This window comes from Anastrepha ludens, chromosome 2 (assembly GCF_028408465.1).
Source record: "Anastrepha ludens isolate Willacy chromosome 2, idAnaLude1.1, whole genome shotgun sequence".
Taxonomy (NCBI): Eukaryota; Metazoa; Arthropoda; class Insecta; order Diptera; family Tephritidae; genus Anastrepha; species Anastrepha ludens.
This window is the reverse complement of record NC_071498.1, coordinates 86,213,779-86,231,587: the sequence shown is the minus strand read 5'-3', so window position 1 is coordinate 86,231,587 and position 17,809 is coordinate 86,213,779.

Here is a 17,809-nt window from a genome sequence, read left to right as displayed (position 1 = left end):
CCAAAACTGAGACCTTAATAGAATCTCATGAGCAACAAATATCGATAAATTCTAAAACACAGAAAAGAATAAATGAACTGACCAAAACTGTTAATGAACTATTAAGAACTTCTAAAAAAATACAGATAGATACAGGCAATCTATTTGCTTTAGCCTCTGCGAGAAATAGGGCAGTAATAATGGAATTGGAAACAATTATAACATCTGTCACCTTAGGGAATATAAATGTTATTAACCCGATTTTGTTGAATGGTTTAGAAATTAATGATATTTTAGCAGCTGAGCACTCTACCAATGTTAGCATAAGTGACATACTACAAGTATCTAAAATTAAGATATTCCAAGATATGCAATGTATTTATTTCATTATTAAATTTCCGAAAATAACTAGTGTTTGTAACTATGTAAAGCTATTGCCTGTGGTACACACTGAGAAGATACTTTCTTTGGAAACCGATGCAGTAGCTGAGTGCTCCGGAAGATATGTTCCAGTCCATAATTGCAGAGAAACCATGATGGCGAGTTTTTGCCAGCCCTTGCAAGAGAGTCCTTGCGCAATGCAACTTCTAAATAAACACTCTGCAAACTGTAAGTCGAAATCAGCCGATCAGATAGTAGTTGCTGAAGAAATCGATAATGGGATTGTATTAATAAATAACCAACCCGCGTCGATATTTGACGGGAACCTTACAGAGTTGACCAAAGGCACTTTTCTAATTACTTTTGAAGGAGAAATAACTATTAATACCACCCCTTACACCAACTGGAATAAAATAGCCCGTTCGCGTCCAGAAGCCGCTCCCGCTCAGAATATTAACTTTACCGATCACATATCGGTACTATCACTTCCTTACCTGCAAAAAATCAACATAAGAAATCTGAAGCACATATCGCAGTTGCAGGGACTGATCAATACGCGATCAGTTCAATCCATAAGCTCTTTGATAGTCCTTGGAATAGCTGTCATGGTAATTACCGCGCTTATCTCCATTAAACAATGGAACAACAAAGTAAGGTTGAACAAGGCCATAAAGGAAGCCGAGGACGGCTTCACTTCAAGTGGGGGAGTAGTTAACACATAATAATTTTGGCACATGACAACAACACCAGCAATAACCCATGTTGCGGCTCTAATAACAAAGTAGTCGCAACAATAAATGTAACAATATCCACCATATCCGCAGAGCAAGCAATGCAGCAGGCAGTTAGGCAGCGATCCCACGTTCAAGCAGCGAGCGTAAGCCGATATCACCAACATTGCAGCAGGCAGTTAGGCAGCGATCCCACGTTCAAGCAGCGAGCGTAAGCCGATATCACCAACATACGGCAGACGCTCTATCAGCAACTTCAAGTCACGCGTTGTCCACATGCAATAGCTAAATTTCAAAGTTAGGTATTCAGGTGCAGTCACCAAGTTAGTCAGTTGTTATAACTCTTCCGCTGAGACCGGCTGCCCTTGCATTAGCAAGGGAAATAAATAAAAATTACATCAAAAATAAATTGGTGTTTTATTAAAATAATTAACTTATATGCTTAGCTATAGAATAAAAGGAATAAATATACATATAACAAATTTTATGAAATCTGTTGTATCAAGTAATCACCATTCTTGTGTATTTTGCACTCTACTTCAAATTTTAAATTATTTGTATATCGTCAATGTAAGTGTGGCATAAACGAACGAGTGCGACGCTGTAAATATAATAATTACCTTAGTTTGATAGTTTATATAGTGTTTTTTTTTAATGACATGCTATTTTCGCAGTAACAACCTCTTCCCACTGGAAATCTAGACAGAAGATCGGTATCGTATCTTTGCGGAACGAAATGAATCGCTTCGCGCATGAGAAACGTGGTTAAATATTACAAACTTATTTCCTCGAAATAGGACTAGGAGTTAGTTTGAAAAATTACATTCCCTGTTGAAGCGCATTTTCTTCTCGGTGGCTATGCTGACAAACAAGATTTACACATTTGGTGATCAAAAATCCAGCAGTGTTGCCATCAGACGCCCTTTTTTCTTTGAAAATGCTGTTGTAAACACGATTTCAGTCAACGGTGAGCGCTACATGATTAGCGAATTTTTGGACCATGCCACTCAGCCTAATCGATATTTTACGCGCCACAGATTTTTAAAAAGTAGTGAATACCAAATTCTGGCTGGGAAATATCTGTGTAATATAAATATTTTTTTTTTATTTTTATTTTTTTTTATTAAATTTATATAACAAAACTAATTTTATTACATAAATATCAAAACGCAGCACTGGCTACGAGGCCTTCAGCCGAAATATAATATATTTATTATATATTATTATTATTAAATGTTATATATTTATTTATATTAATAGATGCTTATTGGAACCACTACCCAAATTATTTTTGATTTCAAGTTTTTAGCGCTTGACAAGCATTAGATGGGATAGTAAAAATTTTTACAATTGTGCTATATTAATATGGATTTTTATTGGCTGGTCAACGTTTTTCCATAAAAGCAACATAAATTGTATTTTTAACCGATAACACTGTGCGACAATTTTGGGGTCATCAAAATCAAACCACACCGGACCTTTTTTTTCTGAAAATATACCTATTCAGTAGCAAAACCCTCGCTGTGTTTTTAAAAGTTAGCTCGATTTTTTTTTTTATAGCGTTTTGAAGTTTTCTATTTTCATGAGATTTTGTAGTTTTACCTGTACGCTAAATTTGACTTATAAATCGACCTTTGTTTGATTTAATCGATTTATTTTGTCATAGCTTGATGCAGAAATTTTGTACATGTACAAATAAACTTATTTTGAGAAGAACCTATATCTCAATACGCAATTTTTAATACCAAAATCTCGAAAAATTGTATGTTTTTACCATTTTTTACTGTAATTATGAAAATAATTAAAATTTCTCACTATTTCTTCTAGCAAAAATGTTGCAAAATGTACTAAAAAAGTCATTTATAAGATAAAAACATAAAACTGAACTTTAAGTTTGTTATTTTCTAAAAAAATAAATTTTTAACAAGATTTTTCTTCATAAAAATAATTTTTTTATACTCTGCTTTAAATTTTTTTTTAAATATCTAAAAACTCTGTAGGTAAAAATATTAAATAGATTAAGTAAAAAGAATATAGACTTGAATTCTTATAATTTTTTTTTTTTTTTTTATTAAAATAAAGAATTTTTACGTACTATAACCTTAAAGACGAGCTCTTTTCGACAATGATTGAATTTCAACATCATCATTATCAGAGTAATCAGATTCATCAGTAAAGAATTCCATAACAATAATTATTTTCATAATTACAGTAAAAAATGGTAAAAACATACAATTTTTCGAAATTTTGGTATTCAAAATTGCGTATTGAGATATAGGTTGTTCTCAAAATAAGTTTATTTGTACATGTACGACATTTCTGCATCAAGCTATGACAAAATAAATCGATTAAATCAAACAGAGGTCGATTTATAAGTCAAATTTAGCGTACAGGTAAAACTCCAAAATCTCATGAAAATAGAAAACTTCAAAACGCAATAAAAAAAAAAATCGAGCTAACTTTTAAAATCCCAGCGAGGGTTTTGCTATTGAATAGGTATATTTTCAGAAAAAAAAGGTCCGGTGCGGTTTGATTTTTGATGTCGCACTGTGTAATATTATAATTATCTACCCTAAAAATATAATACAATCGAATTGTAGGACGAGCGAGTATAACAAAATATAATATGAGCATTTATAAAACCAGCATTGCCAGTCTGTTTGCTTGTTTCAGCGCTGTAATATCCGGAACGGATGCACTTTCACTGATAAGTAAAGGAATTTTCTGAGCTTTTTATTCTGAAACTATCACTCTCCTGTGTTAGCGACGATATATTTTCAATTTACTTATGCCCGATTCGGATTTTGTTAAACAAATATTTTGGATAGGTAAAACAATGCATTTCGAAAAATAATGGCGCTCGCATTGAAATATTTTAAAGTCGCATTTTTTATACAGAATATGTGTTACTTATACAGGGTTACCGGGAAAGTCGTGTTGTAGACTCAAAACCATGATTAATCAAGTCATTTCTGAATAACTTTGTTATACGACATGATGTCCAAAACTACCGTTTTCGAGCTATTCGGTTTTAAAGATTATTTTAAAAAATATGCAATATAAATTTAAATATACTTAATAAATATGATATAATATATTTAAATGTTTGCTTGTACGCCCACTTTTTTCAATGTTAGCTCAAGGATCAGTTTTTTCTGTTGTTTAGTTGAAGGGTATGCCAATTAATAAAAATTACACAGGCCTGCGAAATTTAACTTTTTTCAGTTTCTAGAATGGCTGTACTTGTTTCTTGTAGTTTTTTATGCGCTGAAAACGAATCTGACCTTCAAAATGCTCCATCACGTCAGGATTTTTGGTAAATGAAGTCTAAAAGGTTAAAAAATGGCCATTTTAGCCATTTTTGATAACTTTTTTTGGGATAGAAATTTTTTTTTTTCAATTTTCGACGAAAAGGTTGCATTGTACAACTCTTTAGTTTAAAACCCATTTTTTTAAATTATTGTAAGATTTTTCGAAAAAAAGTTATGACATTTTGAAATTAACAGTTTCAGTTACGCCAATAGACGTTATACCCAACGTATACGTAACTGAAACTGTTAATTTAAAAAATCATACAATAATTTAAAAAAATGGGTTTTAAAGCTAAAGAGTTGTACTATGCAATCTTTTCGTCGAAAATTGAAAAAAAAAATTTTCTATCCCAAAAAAAATTATCAAAAATGGCTAAAATGGCCATTTTTTGGCCTTTTAGGCTTCATTTACCAAAAATCCTGACGTGATGGAGCATTTTGAAGGTCAGATTCGTTTTCAGCGCATAAAAAACTACAAGAAACAAGTACAGCCATTCTAGAAACTCACCCTCGCAGGACTGTGTTATTGATACAATTTTAACGCCCTGACAGTTAAAAATGGCTGGTTGATACAATTTTGAATTAACGATTTTTTAAATATGTTTTTCCTACTTCTCATCAAAAAATTTGCTTATGAAATCTATTCACCAAATTATTTTAAAAACTAAATTGCCTTGTGCCTAAACCTGCGTTAGTTCACATTGCTTGGTGGCTTTGCAAAACTTGGCGCGTACACCCTTTTCGGGTGTTTGGCCGAGCTCCTCCTCCTATTTGTGGTGTGCGTCTTGATGTTGTTCCACAAATGGAGGGACCTAAAGTTTTAAGCCGACTTCAAACGGCAGATATTTTTACGAGGAGCTTTTTCATGGCAGAAATACACTCGGAGGTTTGCCATAGCCTGCCGAGGGGCGACCGCTATTAGAAAAACGTTTTTCTTAATTTTGGTGTTTCACCGAGATTCGAACCGACGTTCTCTCTGTGAATTGCGAATGGTAGTCACGCACCAACCCATTAGGCTACGGCGGTCGCCGTATAACTCTGAGTTATATGGTTTTTGTTGTAAAGCGAAAAATATTTTTATAAAAAAATAAAACAAATTAAATACAAAATAAATAAATAGGTACGACTTTGCAATATGTTGCGCTGTTATTACTGTGAACACAGCTGATGCTATTTGGATATGTGTGACCTTCGCGAGAATATAACGGCATCAGTATGACAGTGCTAAAAAATATGATATTTTGATTTATTCCATTTGCATTTACAATGTGAAAGCTTTTCATACAAAAACTTTCCTGTGCTGCATCTATTTAAATTAAAATTAGAAGCAACTTTAAATGCAAAAAGCAAAACAAAATATTTGAAGCAACGATCATCGGGTATGGGCAGTCTAAAATAAATAAAATAGTTATATTATCAAAACATAACTTTCTTCTTTTGTAGACTTGAAAAATGATAGCTACAATACTACTTTCTAATACCTGAAACAGAAAAATATTTATATTACACATTTTTGTTTTCTTTCTATACCCTGCTATACCTACAAATATAAATATACATGAATCAATAAATATAATATTTGCTGTATAAGAATAAAATAAAACAAAATTATTTAATAATTATCAAATCATTCTTTGGATATTTGGATATTTGGCTGAGCTGTAAGCCACTTATTTTTCAATTAATCATGTAAAGGGCGCATAAAAAATATGATTCACTCCGACTGATGCCATTCCACTTATAACAAAGCTACATAGATAGCAAAATAGACTAAATAAACTAAATAGAGTGCAATTATTTTGAAGTGAAGCAATAAAATTTTAAAACGGAATATATGTATGTAGTTAAGTATAAATACTTGGTTTGTTAAGTTTTTCTGACAACAACAATAAAAAATCAAAGAATGAGTGCTGCAGTAGGTAGTTGCTGGTTAAAATTGTAGATTGAAATCAGGTAGCCCTGTGTACCAGGAATGTCTTAATATATTTAAGGACAGTATTATATAACGTAATTTCTGATTATATTGTCCATATGACTTGATGCCCAAAACTTAACCGTTTTCGAGATATTCGATCTTAAAGTTTACAGTATTTAAAACACATTTTTTTCGTACTGTATGCCCAGCTGTTTTCAATGTTAGTTCAAATGTTCGATTTGTTTTCCTGTTTATACGTAATTGGTAGGTAGGTCAGTTAAAAAAGATCAGTAAACAAATTACTGTCAAGCGCTGATAGTTAAAATTTTTCAAAAAGTTCTTTCTTTTTGAATCCTTAAATTTTTTGTTTTTTGTAGAGGATCTATACACCAAATTATTTTGACTTATTATGTCTTCTTAGAAAAAATTTATAATAATCATTCTAAGAATATTGTGTTTGAATAGACTAAGTATGTAGCTCAACATAGAGAAATATTCTACAAAAAAACCATAATAATCCAAGTTTTATAAAAATTCGACAAATTTTCATCGAATTTCTAAAATTTTATTTTATTATTTTAAATTTTCTTTGAATTTTATAATTTTGTTTTTTTTTTTTTGCTAGGCTAAACATAAAAAAGGAAATTATAAAACTCAAAGAGGCTTAAAATAAAAAAATAAATAATAAAATGAAATTTTAGAAATTCGTTGAAAATTTGACATCAAACAAATGGAGGGACTTACAGTTTTAAGCCGACTCCGAATGACTGATGGTTTTTTATGAGGAGTTTTTTCATGGCAGAAATACACTTGAAGGTTTGTCATTGCCTGCCGAGGGGCGACCGCTATGAGAAAAAAACTTTTTCTATCATTTGATGTTTAATGCACGGAGATTCGAACCCACGCACTGACGACGGCACCTTTACACTCCAATAAATTTTAATATAATAAAGTGCATGTTTGAAATCATTTCGTTGATTTCTTATAATTTTTTCTACAGACGATATTTCGTATTTTTTTCGTATAAAATAAAAATGTGCATTCGTTACATGCAAAATAATAAACGTACTTAGGTATACAAAAAACATTGAACCTCTAGTAAGTCACAAAGAATGGAGTGATTTAAAGAGAAATTAAATAATGCTTTTGTATTTTCTTGGTGTCGGGCAATATCATTTGTTAGACGGAAATCTATAAGATCGGGAATTTTTGAGAAGCAAAGGACCCATACGTTGGGTGATGCTGTATTCCTTATTGAATTAATTTATCAAGATTTCTTCCCTTTTGTGTAATTATAGTAGATTAATCTAAAGTGCACGTGAAGCCGTACAAATAAATGCATGTCTTGGTTAGTTCAATGTTTGGTTGTATAGCATTAGTGCACTGTGAATGTAGTTGTGTTCTTTTTATAAGCAAAGTTGCATGAAGGTAACTATTTTCGAATCTAAAAGCAACAAATCATAGTATACAAGAATACTAGGGTTACTATTTTAATATTGTTGTTAGAGGATGGCCATTGAAATATTAAACGTGAGATTTATGCGCATCATAGTCATATGTGAACATTTTTGTGCAATTATTTACTAAAATTTTTGGCGTGGTTTATCAAGGCAAAATAAATGTGAATTGCTAGAATAACGAGTTTGATTGTAAATGTCAGTCATTAAGTCAAGAAATTTGCGCAGATTATTCAAAATTAGTTGCTTTGACAGAAGAATTTACTTTTGTGAAAAATTGATAGTGCAAGAACTTGCCTGTCTTGCTTGGAGGATGTGGAAAGCATTGAGCACTTTCTCTGCGAGTGCCCTGCTTTTGCTAGATCAAGACTACGAGTTTTTGGTTCCGATGACGTGAGAATCAGTAATATTCGTTCACTAAAACTGGAGGATATTTAAAAATTTTCCAAAGAATCTGGAAAAATCTCACAAGACTAACTATCTCTATCTGTGTCTCTATTCTTTCCTATCTCTTTCTCTGATACACAAAAACTTCTGCTGTTCCTTGGCTCGACCAATTCAAATTTTATTCCAAGAACATCTCGAGACATACCAAGTGTTTGAGTTAATCTTGGTTACTGTAGGTCACCCAAAAGCTGCACTTAAGATTGCAAGATGTTGGGTTAGGTTAGGTTACGGTGGTTGCCACACTTCATGAGAATATAGCGGAGGCGTGGAGGCCAGTTCTTATTTATTATATGCATATAAATATATTTTATATATAATAGGACTATGAATAAGTTCGTGCGGTTTTACAACAGATGGCGTAACTTGATTATTATTCCATCGATCCACATTTCCAAACATTCATTGGAGAGCTACTGTCGTAAGGCACAAACGTCAGTATAAGTTTTTTATTTGAAGCGTAAACAACAATATTTTTACCACACTTGAAAATGTCGAATTTCGTGCCAAATAATGTGTTTTTGCGGGGAATTCTTCTTCATTATTTTAATATGAAGAAAAAAGCAGCCGAAAGTCATCGTATCTTGGTGGAAGTTTATGGTGAGCATGCTCTATCTGAGCGAACGTGCCAGAAGTGGTTTGCACGCTTTAAAAGTGGTGATTTTGGCTTGGAAGACGAAGAACGCGAGGGTGCGCCGCCAAAGTTCATGGATACCGAATTGGAGGAATTGCTCGATCAAGATCCGGCTCAAACGCAAGAAGAGGTTGCAAAAACTTTGGGAGTTGATCAATCAACCATTTCCAAACGTTTAAAAGCCATGGGAATGATCCGAAAGGTAGGCCATTGGGTGCCGTATGAATTGAAGCCAAGAGACGTTGAACGCCGTTTTATGGCATGCGAACAACTGCTTCAACGGCACAAAAGAAAGGGTTTTTTGCATCGAATTGTGACTGGCGATGAAAAGTGGGTCCATTACGACAATCCAAAACGTCGGGCAACGTATGGATACCCGGGCCATGCTTCAACATCGACGTCGGCGCAGAATATTCATGGCCTGAAGGTTATGCTGTGTATCTGGTGGGACCAGCTGGGTGTTGTGTATTATGAGCTACTGAAACCGAATGAAACGATTACGGGGGATGTCTACCGACGACAATTGATGCGTTTGAGCCGAGCACTGCGAGAAAAACGGCCGCAATACGCCGATAGACACGACAAAGTTATTTTGCAACATGACAATGCTCGGCCACATGTTGCACAAGTGGTCAAAACATACTTAGAAACGCTCAAATGGGATGTCCTACCCCACCCGCCGTATAGTCCAGACCTTGCGCCATCCGATTACTATCTCTTCCGATCGATGCAACATGGCCTGGCTGACCAGCACTTCCGTAATTACGATGAAGTCAAAAAATGGATCGATTCGTGGATTGCGGCAAAACCGACCGAATTTTTCACAAAGGGAATCCGTGAATTGCCAGAAAGATGGGAAAAAGTAGTAGTAAGCGATGGACAATATTTTGAATATTAAATTTGTAACCATTTTACGTCAATAATTTTGAAGGATGACTTTACTTGGATTTATACAAGTGATTCTGAAACTGAACACCAACACAAGAAGAGCCAAATAAAAAACTAATGGTTCGCATACAGAGATCGTTTTTTTTTATTCTTGCTTTAAACAGTAATCAAGATTACCACAATGAGAGCTCACAAAATGTGAAGGAGTGGTGCTCTGATTTTTTCATGCGTCGAATTAAAGAGAATCCAGTTGTGCCACCCGAATTTGGCCCTAATGATGCGTTCGTTTTCTGCTTATGGAAACTATTTTCCAAGGCAATTATTTATTTAACTTATAAAGTTCGAAATATAAATAGTCACCCTCATATTGCCAACAAATGCGTCGGCCGTGAGTATGTCTCATTGACATACTGGTAAAAAGCAAATGAGCTGTGCAAATTGGTTTGTTTAATTATTATCTAAATCTTAATTAAAATTGTTGCTGAATTTAATTAGGGCTTAGCATAATTGCTGCAATAGGATTTCATGCTAAATAATTTTAAGGGCATTGAAAACTTTTGCAAATGTATATACAGGGTGGTTGCCACAGTTACCACTCGCAACAGCGCATCAATGGGAAACTTAGATGATACTTTTTACTAGCAAATTGGCACCCCTCGAATCTAAACGGCGTAGAATTGACTCTTAAAGACCACGCAAAGTACCTTGGAGTAATTTTGGATAGCGAACTCCATGATACACAATATATTGGAGAGGAAAGCAACATACAAAATTCATATGGAAAGTGTTTAACGCCTTGTTGCACTTTGAACTACAAAGGCAATTGAGCACTTGAAATAATACTAAACCTACCATCGATTGACATTGTGGCAGAAGGTCTAGCAGCCGAGACTTAACGCAACGGGTGAATTTACCTGGAAAATATTTGGACAATTGGGTGAAGAGATTCCGGACCAATACGGATTATATGACTCCGAAATATAATTGGGTGAAGAGATTCCGAATAACAATAGAAGAAGAAGAGTGGGAAAGAGATATGAAATTTAGCCCCAATATGCCTGGTATATTTACTGACGGCTCGAAAATGTTAGACGGAGTAGGTGCAGGGATTTATTGCATAGAACTAGACATCAGGCCACTAATTAAGCTCCCTGACCACTGCAGTATTTTTCAAGCAGAAGTCTTTACGGCAGAAAAGGCTGCATAAATAGCACTAGCAAACACATAAATATATACATTGACAGTCAAGCGGCAATAAAGGCAATAAACTCATATGAAATTTCATCTAAGAACATTCTTAGGGCAACGGAAAGCATAGAGAGACTAGCCGCAGACAGACGGTTACACATCTATTGAGTGCCCGGACGTAAGGGCATAGCAGGAAACGAAATTGTAGATGAATTGCCAAAAGTGATGTTTACATACAATTCGAACAAGGAAACAGCATACTGAAACCTTTAAATACGGTTTACAATGACATCGCTGCGGACTTGAAAATACGGATAGACAGGAGGTGGAACAATCTTGTAAAACCCCGAAAGTCATGTGTACACAGAATGCAAATAAATACGCCAGATTCATACTAGCTCTGTCTAGGAAGGACAGCAGAACTATCGTAGGTATACTGACAGGCCACAATTTGTTAGCGGCATACGCATACAAGATGGGAATTGCAAACAATGATAGCTGCAGATTTTGCAATGCAACTAGCAGAGGGAGAAACTCTAGAGCATCTTCTTTGTTCTTGCCCCTAGAACTCAAATGAAATATTTAGTAGCTCTACAGTATGAGAGGTTAGAATGTCTCTCGGGGTTGGAGCTTCAGAGCTTACTTAGATTCGCAAAAGACGCAGAGGTCTAGCTCCATCTGATAGGTCTATATGATGGCTTTCAGCCAACCAGGTCAACTTAACTTAATCTAGCAATTGCTTGAAAATAACTAAGATTTTTCATTTGAAAAAAATGCAATTAACGCAAAAATTTAACCCAACAGATAATTGTGAACACGGGAACTTCGCGATTTGGTTCTCTGAACATGATGCCGGTTTTTCACGCAAAGCAAATTTGGTTATGAAGCTTATTTCACACTGGATGGATTTATGAACAAACAAAGTTACCGCATCTGGGCAAGAGAAAACCCTCGACTAATTTCAGAAAAATCATAACATTCGCTAAAATGTATTGTTCGGTATGTTTTTTGGTGAAAATAAAAGAGCTGTTACTTTCAATGGACATCGCTCAGGCTCACAGACTGAACATTTGTTCTGGCTAGAGCTTGAAGAAATATACATAAACGACCTTTATTTTCAACATGATGAAGCCACAACTTACGCAACAAGGGAAAACGTTGCTGAACTCAATGCGATAATGTGTCGGCGAGTTCGTGAACATTTTAAGCCTGTAGACTTACACACAGGTTTCATAAATTTACTATCGGCAAAAGTAAAATAAAGTAAAGTAACCAACCACATTTTGCCTTGACTATGAGACTTCGCCTTGAGACGGTCCAGAAACGAGTCGCAAGCTGCCCAAATGTGACTTGCAGGTATTTTGGGCTCACTCACGGACAATGGCTTTTTTAGCGCCTCGAGACTGGTGAATATTTTAGTTCGAACCTTGCTTTTTACCCATTCTTGGTTCGCTCGAGCTTTGAGAAACGGCGGCCTCGTGATGGCCAATCGATGACTCAAATTCTTGTATGAAAGGTCGGTCAAATAAACCCTATCGTTTTGGGAGTTTACGAATTGCTCAATTTGAAAAATTTTCTCGCGAGATCATGCGCCTTTTGGATCTTGTAAGGCTTGACTTTGAGTAAATTTTTCAGTACGCGGCGGTTGCTATGGCCAGATATTGTCAGTTCTTTCGCCATTTGATTGGGGCTTCGTCGGGGACTTCGCTCAAGTCGCTTCTTTACTTTTTGAACCATTTCACGTGACGTTGCAGTCTTTTGATGACTACCTCCATGACTTTTTGCGATGCTACCAGTATCATTGTAACGATTAATGGTATGATAAAAAAAATTGTATTTGTCTTAAAGTGCTCGAGCTCAGGAACTATCGCTAGTTCTGAGTTTCCAGCCAAATATAATGCAATCTCACTATTACGTTTGAAACCCCTTACTAATTTTCATTTTTCGCGTTTACTCTCGGCAAAATGCTTCCGCGCGCTTGTAAACAATACTCCGGACGGTCATTTAGCCAACAGCTAAGGCCCGTGCGAGCGGTCTGAAGTTGGTTATACTTCGAGTGCCGGACAGTTAACAGCCGTATTTGGAACTTACAATATATCGTAAGACACGATTGACTTGCGATCAGTGTGCGCATGTCAAGATGGGGTTGGTTTGTTTGCAGTTTTTGGAGCATTCATATATGCAAGGACATGGCAGTTTTCTTGATACTTTTTGTTAAAAAAATGATAAACTTTCAATTGTACTTCTGCCATGAAAAATTTTCTTCATGAAAAAACATCTGCTGTGAGCCCCTCTATTTGAAAAACATCAAATAAGAGGAAAAGCTCCGTCAGTCATCCAATAAAGGGTGTAATCCGCAATTATATTTAGGCACGAGTATATATTTATCATGGCAGAAATACATTCCGAATTTTGCCATTTTGCCGATTCTTCATTACGACCCTCGAATCGGTATTCTTGCCCAAAAACACACGACAATGACAACTGCATGAATATAACTTATACACACAAAAATATTGATCCATAATATTTGGAAAAGTTATGTCTGTCCCTAAAAATCTCTATGGAAGTTACTCAATTGAATGGTGTTTATATTTCTTGAGCATGGACGCTTTGTTTTTGCCGATGCAAGTTTGCCATTGCGTATCCACCGAAGAATTGTTTATACCATTTATTACTTGATATTTCACTTACCGATCGAAATCTTGACTGCCAGTCAACATGGAACTTCCTAGGAATGAAACAAGCTTGAATAACGTGAGAAATATTACGAACTCATTCCCGTACGTGGTTATGTAAAAACCAGTGTATCTACAGAGAGTGTGGGTTAGGGGTTGTCCAATTTTCAGATATACTGTAAGAAATGCTACAGCGTTACAAGGCTATGTTTGTCCAACTTATGAACTGTTTTCACATGCCATTGCGAAGGACTATTTTTTGTGGAGTCTTGTTGAAGAGATAAAACAAGCAAATAATGTGAAAACAATCCAGATACTTAAGCCAAACATCGCCTAAGATATTCGTGAGTTAAAGCCAGAAAGTAACTATTTATAGCATAAGAGACAATTGAGACATCATTTTTCATTAACGAAGCCTGCAGAGATAGACGCATGAATGAAATCGTTTTGGAGAAATAAGAGAATTTTAGCTCTTCCAAGGTGAGTAAAATTGTGTTTTGTATTTTGCTTATAGTACTTAATTTAATGCATCTGCGTTTAGCACACTCTGTATATTTATTCAAGTAAATACTTATATGTAGGTATATGTATGTGTGCTTAACTTGCAATTACTTCAAATAACAATTATTAATAACTTTGTTTCAAGTTTCGCTTTCTACGAAATTCAATGTACATTTTGCAATACTTATTGAAGGCTGCTTCATACAGTTAAACGTACATATGTGCGTATATGTATATCTACTCATACATCACTGAAGTTTAATTTAGTTATGAAAATCCGAACGCAGATTTGATCCCAATCGTGCTTTTACGGAATGCATGCAAATATTGATATTTGATTATTTGATGTCCCTGATGTAGCGAACTAATTAAAAATTGCATTGTAAATGGCTTGACATGCAGTCAGTGTTGCACATTACATCTTTAGCACATGTAATATTTTCAATTTCCACTTTAAAATACCATATTTCTGTCCCGGTGGGTTAGTGCATATCTCCGTCGTGCAAAATTGAAGTATACTCCTTTTATTTTATGGTAATTGGGCTTATTTTTCAACACATTAAGTCTGAAATTAGCATCATATATTAACTTTTTGTAGTATAGCCTTTTATGGCAAATTCTGGTTCAGCTTGCAGTGGATTTTCAGTTCACTCCGCAAACGTACTATGCAAGCAATCTACATAATTCCTTTACTAGCCGAATTTTAAACGAGTGTATACGAGTGACCACTGAGACAGCCGAATCAGTTTGTGCGTGACTACCATTCGGTAGTATCCGAGTTCGAGACCCAGTGCATGAAACAGCAAATGATATAAAAATGCTTTCTAATAGCATACCTCAGCAGATAAAGTAAAAAAAAAATATTTTTGAAATTTATTAAATTTTTGAGAATTTTGTACAACTTATAAGATGACCCTATCGCTATAGCTGAATAAATTTCTGCGGGACTATCATACGATAGTGCTCGAAACCTGCTGTATGCACGAAATACCAAAAATTTAGAGAATGTTTTTTCTAATAAACATTAATCAACACGTCATCCTATTGACCAATAAGTCTACTTCCTCTTTTATCGAAAGCCTTCGAAAAACGTTTACTAAATCGGCTCAACTCTATAATTACACAAAGAATTCTTATACCTACGCAACAGTTTGGATTCAGGAAACATCACCTCACCATCAGGCAGGTTAACTCTGCATATAATTTCGCCAGACAAGCATTCGAATATAGAGAATACTGTGTTGCGTCTTTCTAGTCATAACACAAGAGTTTGACAAGGTATGGCACGAGGGCCTCATAATTTATCTACGCTACTAAAATCATACTTACTAAGCAGACGTTTTCGAGTTAAAAGAAATGAAGAAATTACCTATGAAATCTCTATGAAATCAATGTAGGTGTGACGCAGAGAAGTGTACTGGAACCAGTTTCTTTAACAGTCAGCACACATACAGCTACATACGCAGATGATACTGTAGTAATGGCTGGAAATAGCCATGCATCTCTCGCTTCTAATTAACTTAAGCACAACCGTGACAGCCTTAACACATGACTAAACAAATGGCGTATAAAAACCAATGAAGCAAAATCAGCGCAAATAACTTTCACGTTTCGCAATCTTAACAACTGCGAGATAACCCGAACGAGCCATAAATACTTGGGCACTTATTTTGATCGACTTCTTATGCGGTGATATTATATATTCTCAAAACGAAAGCTGCTTGGAATAAAACTTCGCTCCCCTTATTGGCTACTTGGCCATAAATCAGAACTTTCGCTGGACAATAAGCTGCTCATATTGGGTAGTCGAAAAAGTCTTTTCGTATTTTGTCAATAGTTGTCGTTGGAGTCATCTATCTCCAGTGCTACCAATCACATTGTGTCATATCATATGGTGTTAGAAAGGTGACATTCTAAGCTTTATTTAAGCAAAAACAAATTTAATTCGGAGAAGTTGTAAAAAAGTTATAGCTGTTCAAAAATGAGTGAAAATAATGAATAAACTCGCTATATTTTAAAATTTTTGTATAAAAAAGGGAAGAATGGCACGCAAGCCACCAATGAAATTTGTGAAGTTTACGGAGACGATGCTGTATCAGTTCGTGTAGCACAACAATGGTTCGCTCGCTTCCGTTCTGGAAATTTCGATGTGAAAGATGTACCTCGCTCCGGTCGACCTATCGTTGAAAAAGTCGATGAAATTATGGAAAAGATTGACCAGGACCGTCACATAAGCTGCCATGACATCGCCAAGGCACTAAACATTCATCATCAAACGGTTTTGAACCATTTAAAACATAAAACATATACCCTTTGCCAGTCAATAGGACTAGTATTAACTACTTCTAAATCATGTCATAGGACACAAAAGATCTTTTAGGTCGAAGTGTCGTCCATCGGGCATACTACAGATACTAAATTATTATTATTTTATCTAAGTCGGCAGAAATTGCTTTTATTGAGAGTTGTGGAAAAAAAGTTTCCTTTCACAACTGTATCCATATACTTTTATTAGGTAATCAATTTTTTGTCCTGTATGGATTTCTTAATATCATTATAAAATGTTTAGCCTTGTATCAAAAAATGCCTTCATTTCCCTTGTCTACATCGATGACCTAAAACCAAAATTTACGATACCGAAGTTTATGTTTTGTATTATTTGGGGGTATGGAGAATGAAATAGAAAACAACAGTACTCTTATAATGGTTATTAGAACAGAAAAATATGAATTTGGTTCATGTCAAAGAATAAACTGAATTTTACCGAATAATTAGGCACTCAGTGAAGAGCAAATACTACGTTGATTAGAGCAAATATGGTATCTTGAATAAGTTATAAATAAATTTGTTTTCAAAGGTAACAGCTATTATAAATATATTCTTTTTTCAAGGTCTACATATGTATGCCGAGTGCCCACCGAAAGTTAGTTACTGAAAATGAGCTGTAATTAAAAGATCTTGTTTTGGATGGGTTCCCAAAAAAACCGGAAAAACTTGTAATCATTTAGAGTTTTCATATGTTTAGGGTAGGGAGAATTTGGAGACGTTTCGACGTCCCTGCTTTGTGATAAGCAAACTACGTCCTTGGCCGTCCTTAGGTTTATAACGGTGATTATTTCGTTAGTCGTATTGAATAAATATTATCCATAAAAGGGTAAGCCACAGTCTTGCAACAGGAGCATCTGGGTCCGGTGGGCTTTAAAAACAGTCATTGGAATGGACTTATTATTTTTACTAATTCTAATGGGAGTTGAGTACTGTTTTGAGCAGTCCACAACTCAGAAGCTCAAGAAGATCTCCTAACTTTGTTAATTTTGAATGTTACGATGATCTGGTACTACGTAGTGCACACGCTTCGAAGTATCTACTACGCAGTCTAGAGTCCCTGTACGAAAAGAAAGCCATATTAGTACAGAGTTGGAATGGTATTTTTATTTGTATAATTCCCTCTGAGTATACTTCGACTTTCTTGTTTTAAAGAACTAACTGCACGATTTTATACACACCACATATACGATTGCATATTGAACTGGCACTACAATTTATGTGTGGTCGGTATTTTTCTGGGCCGTCCAAAAACAAAATAAAATAAAGACGTCCATCCGGTCAATAGTATTATATAGGGACCAGTTGCGATATAGTCTACCATGTATTCAGGAATCGATAGATAATATTGTGAATGTGTATGAAACTCTCACTTAT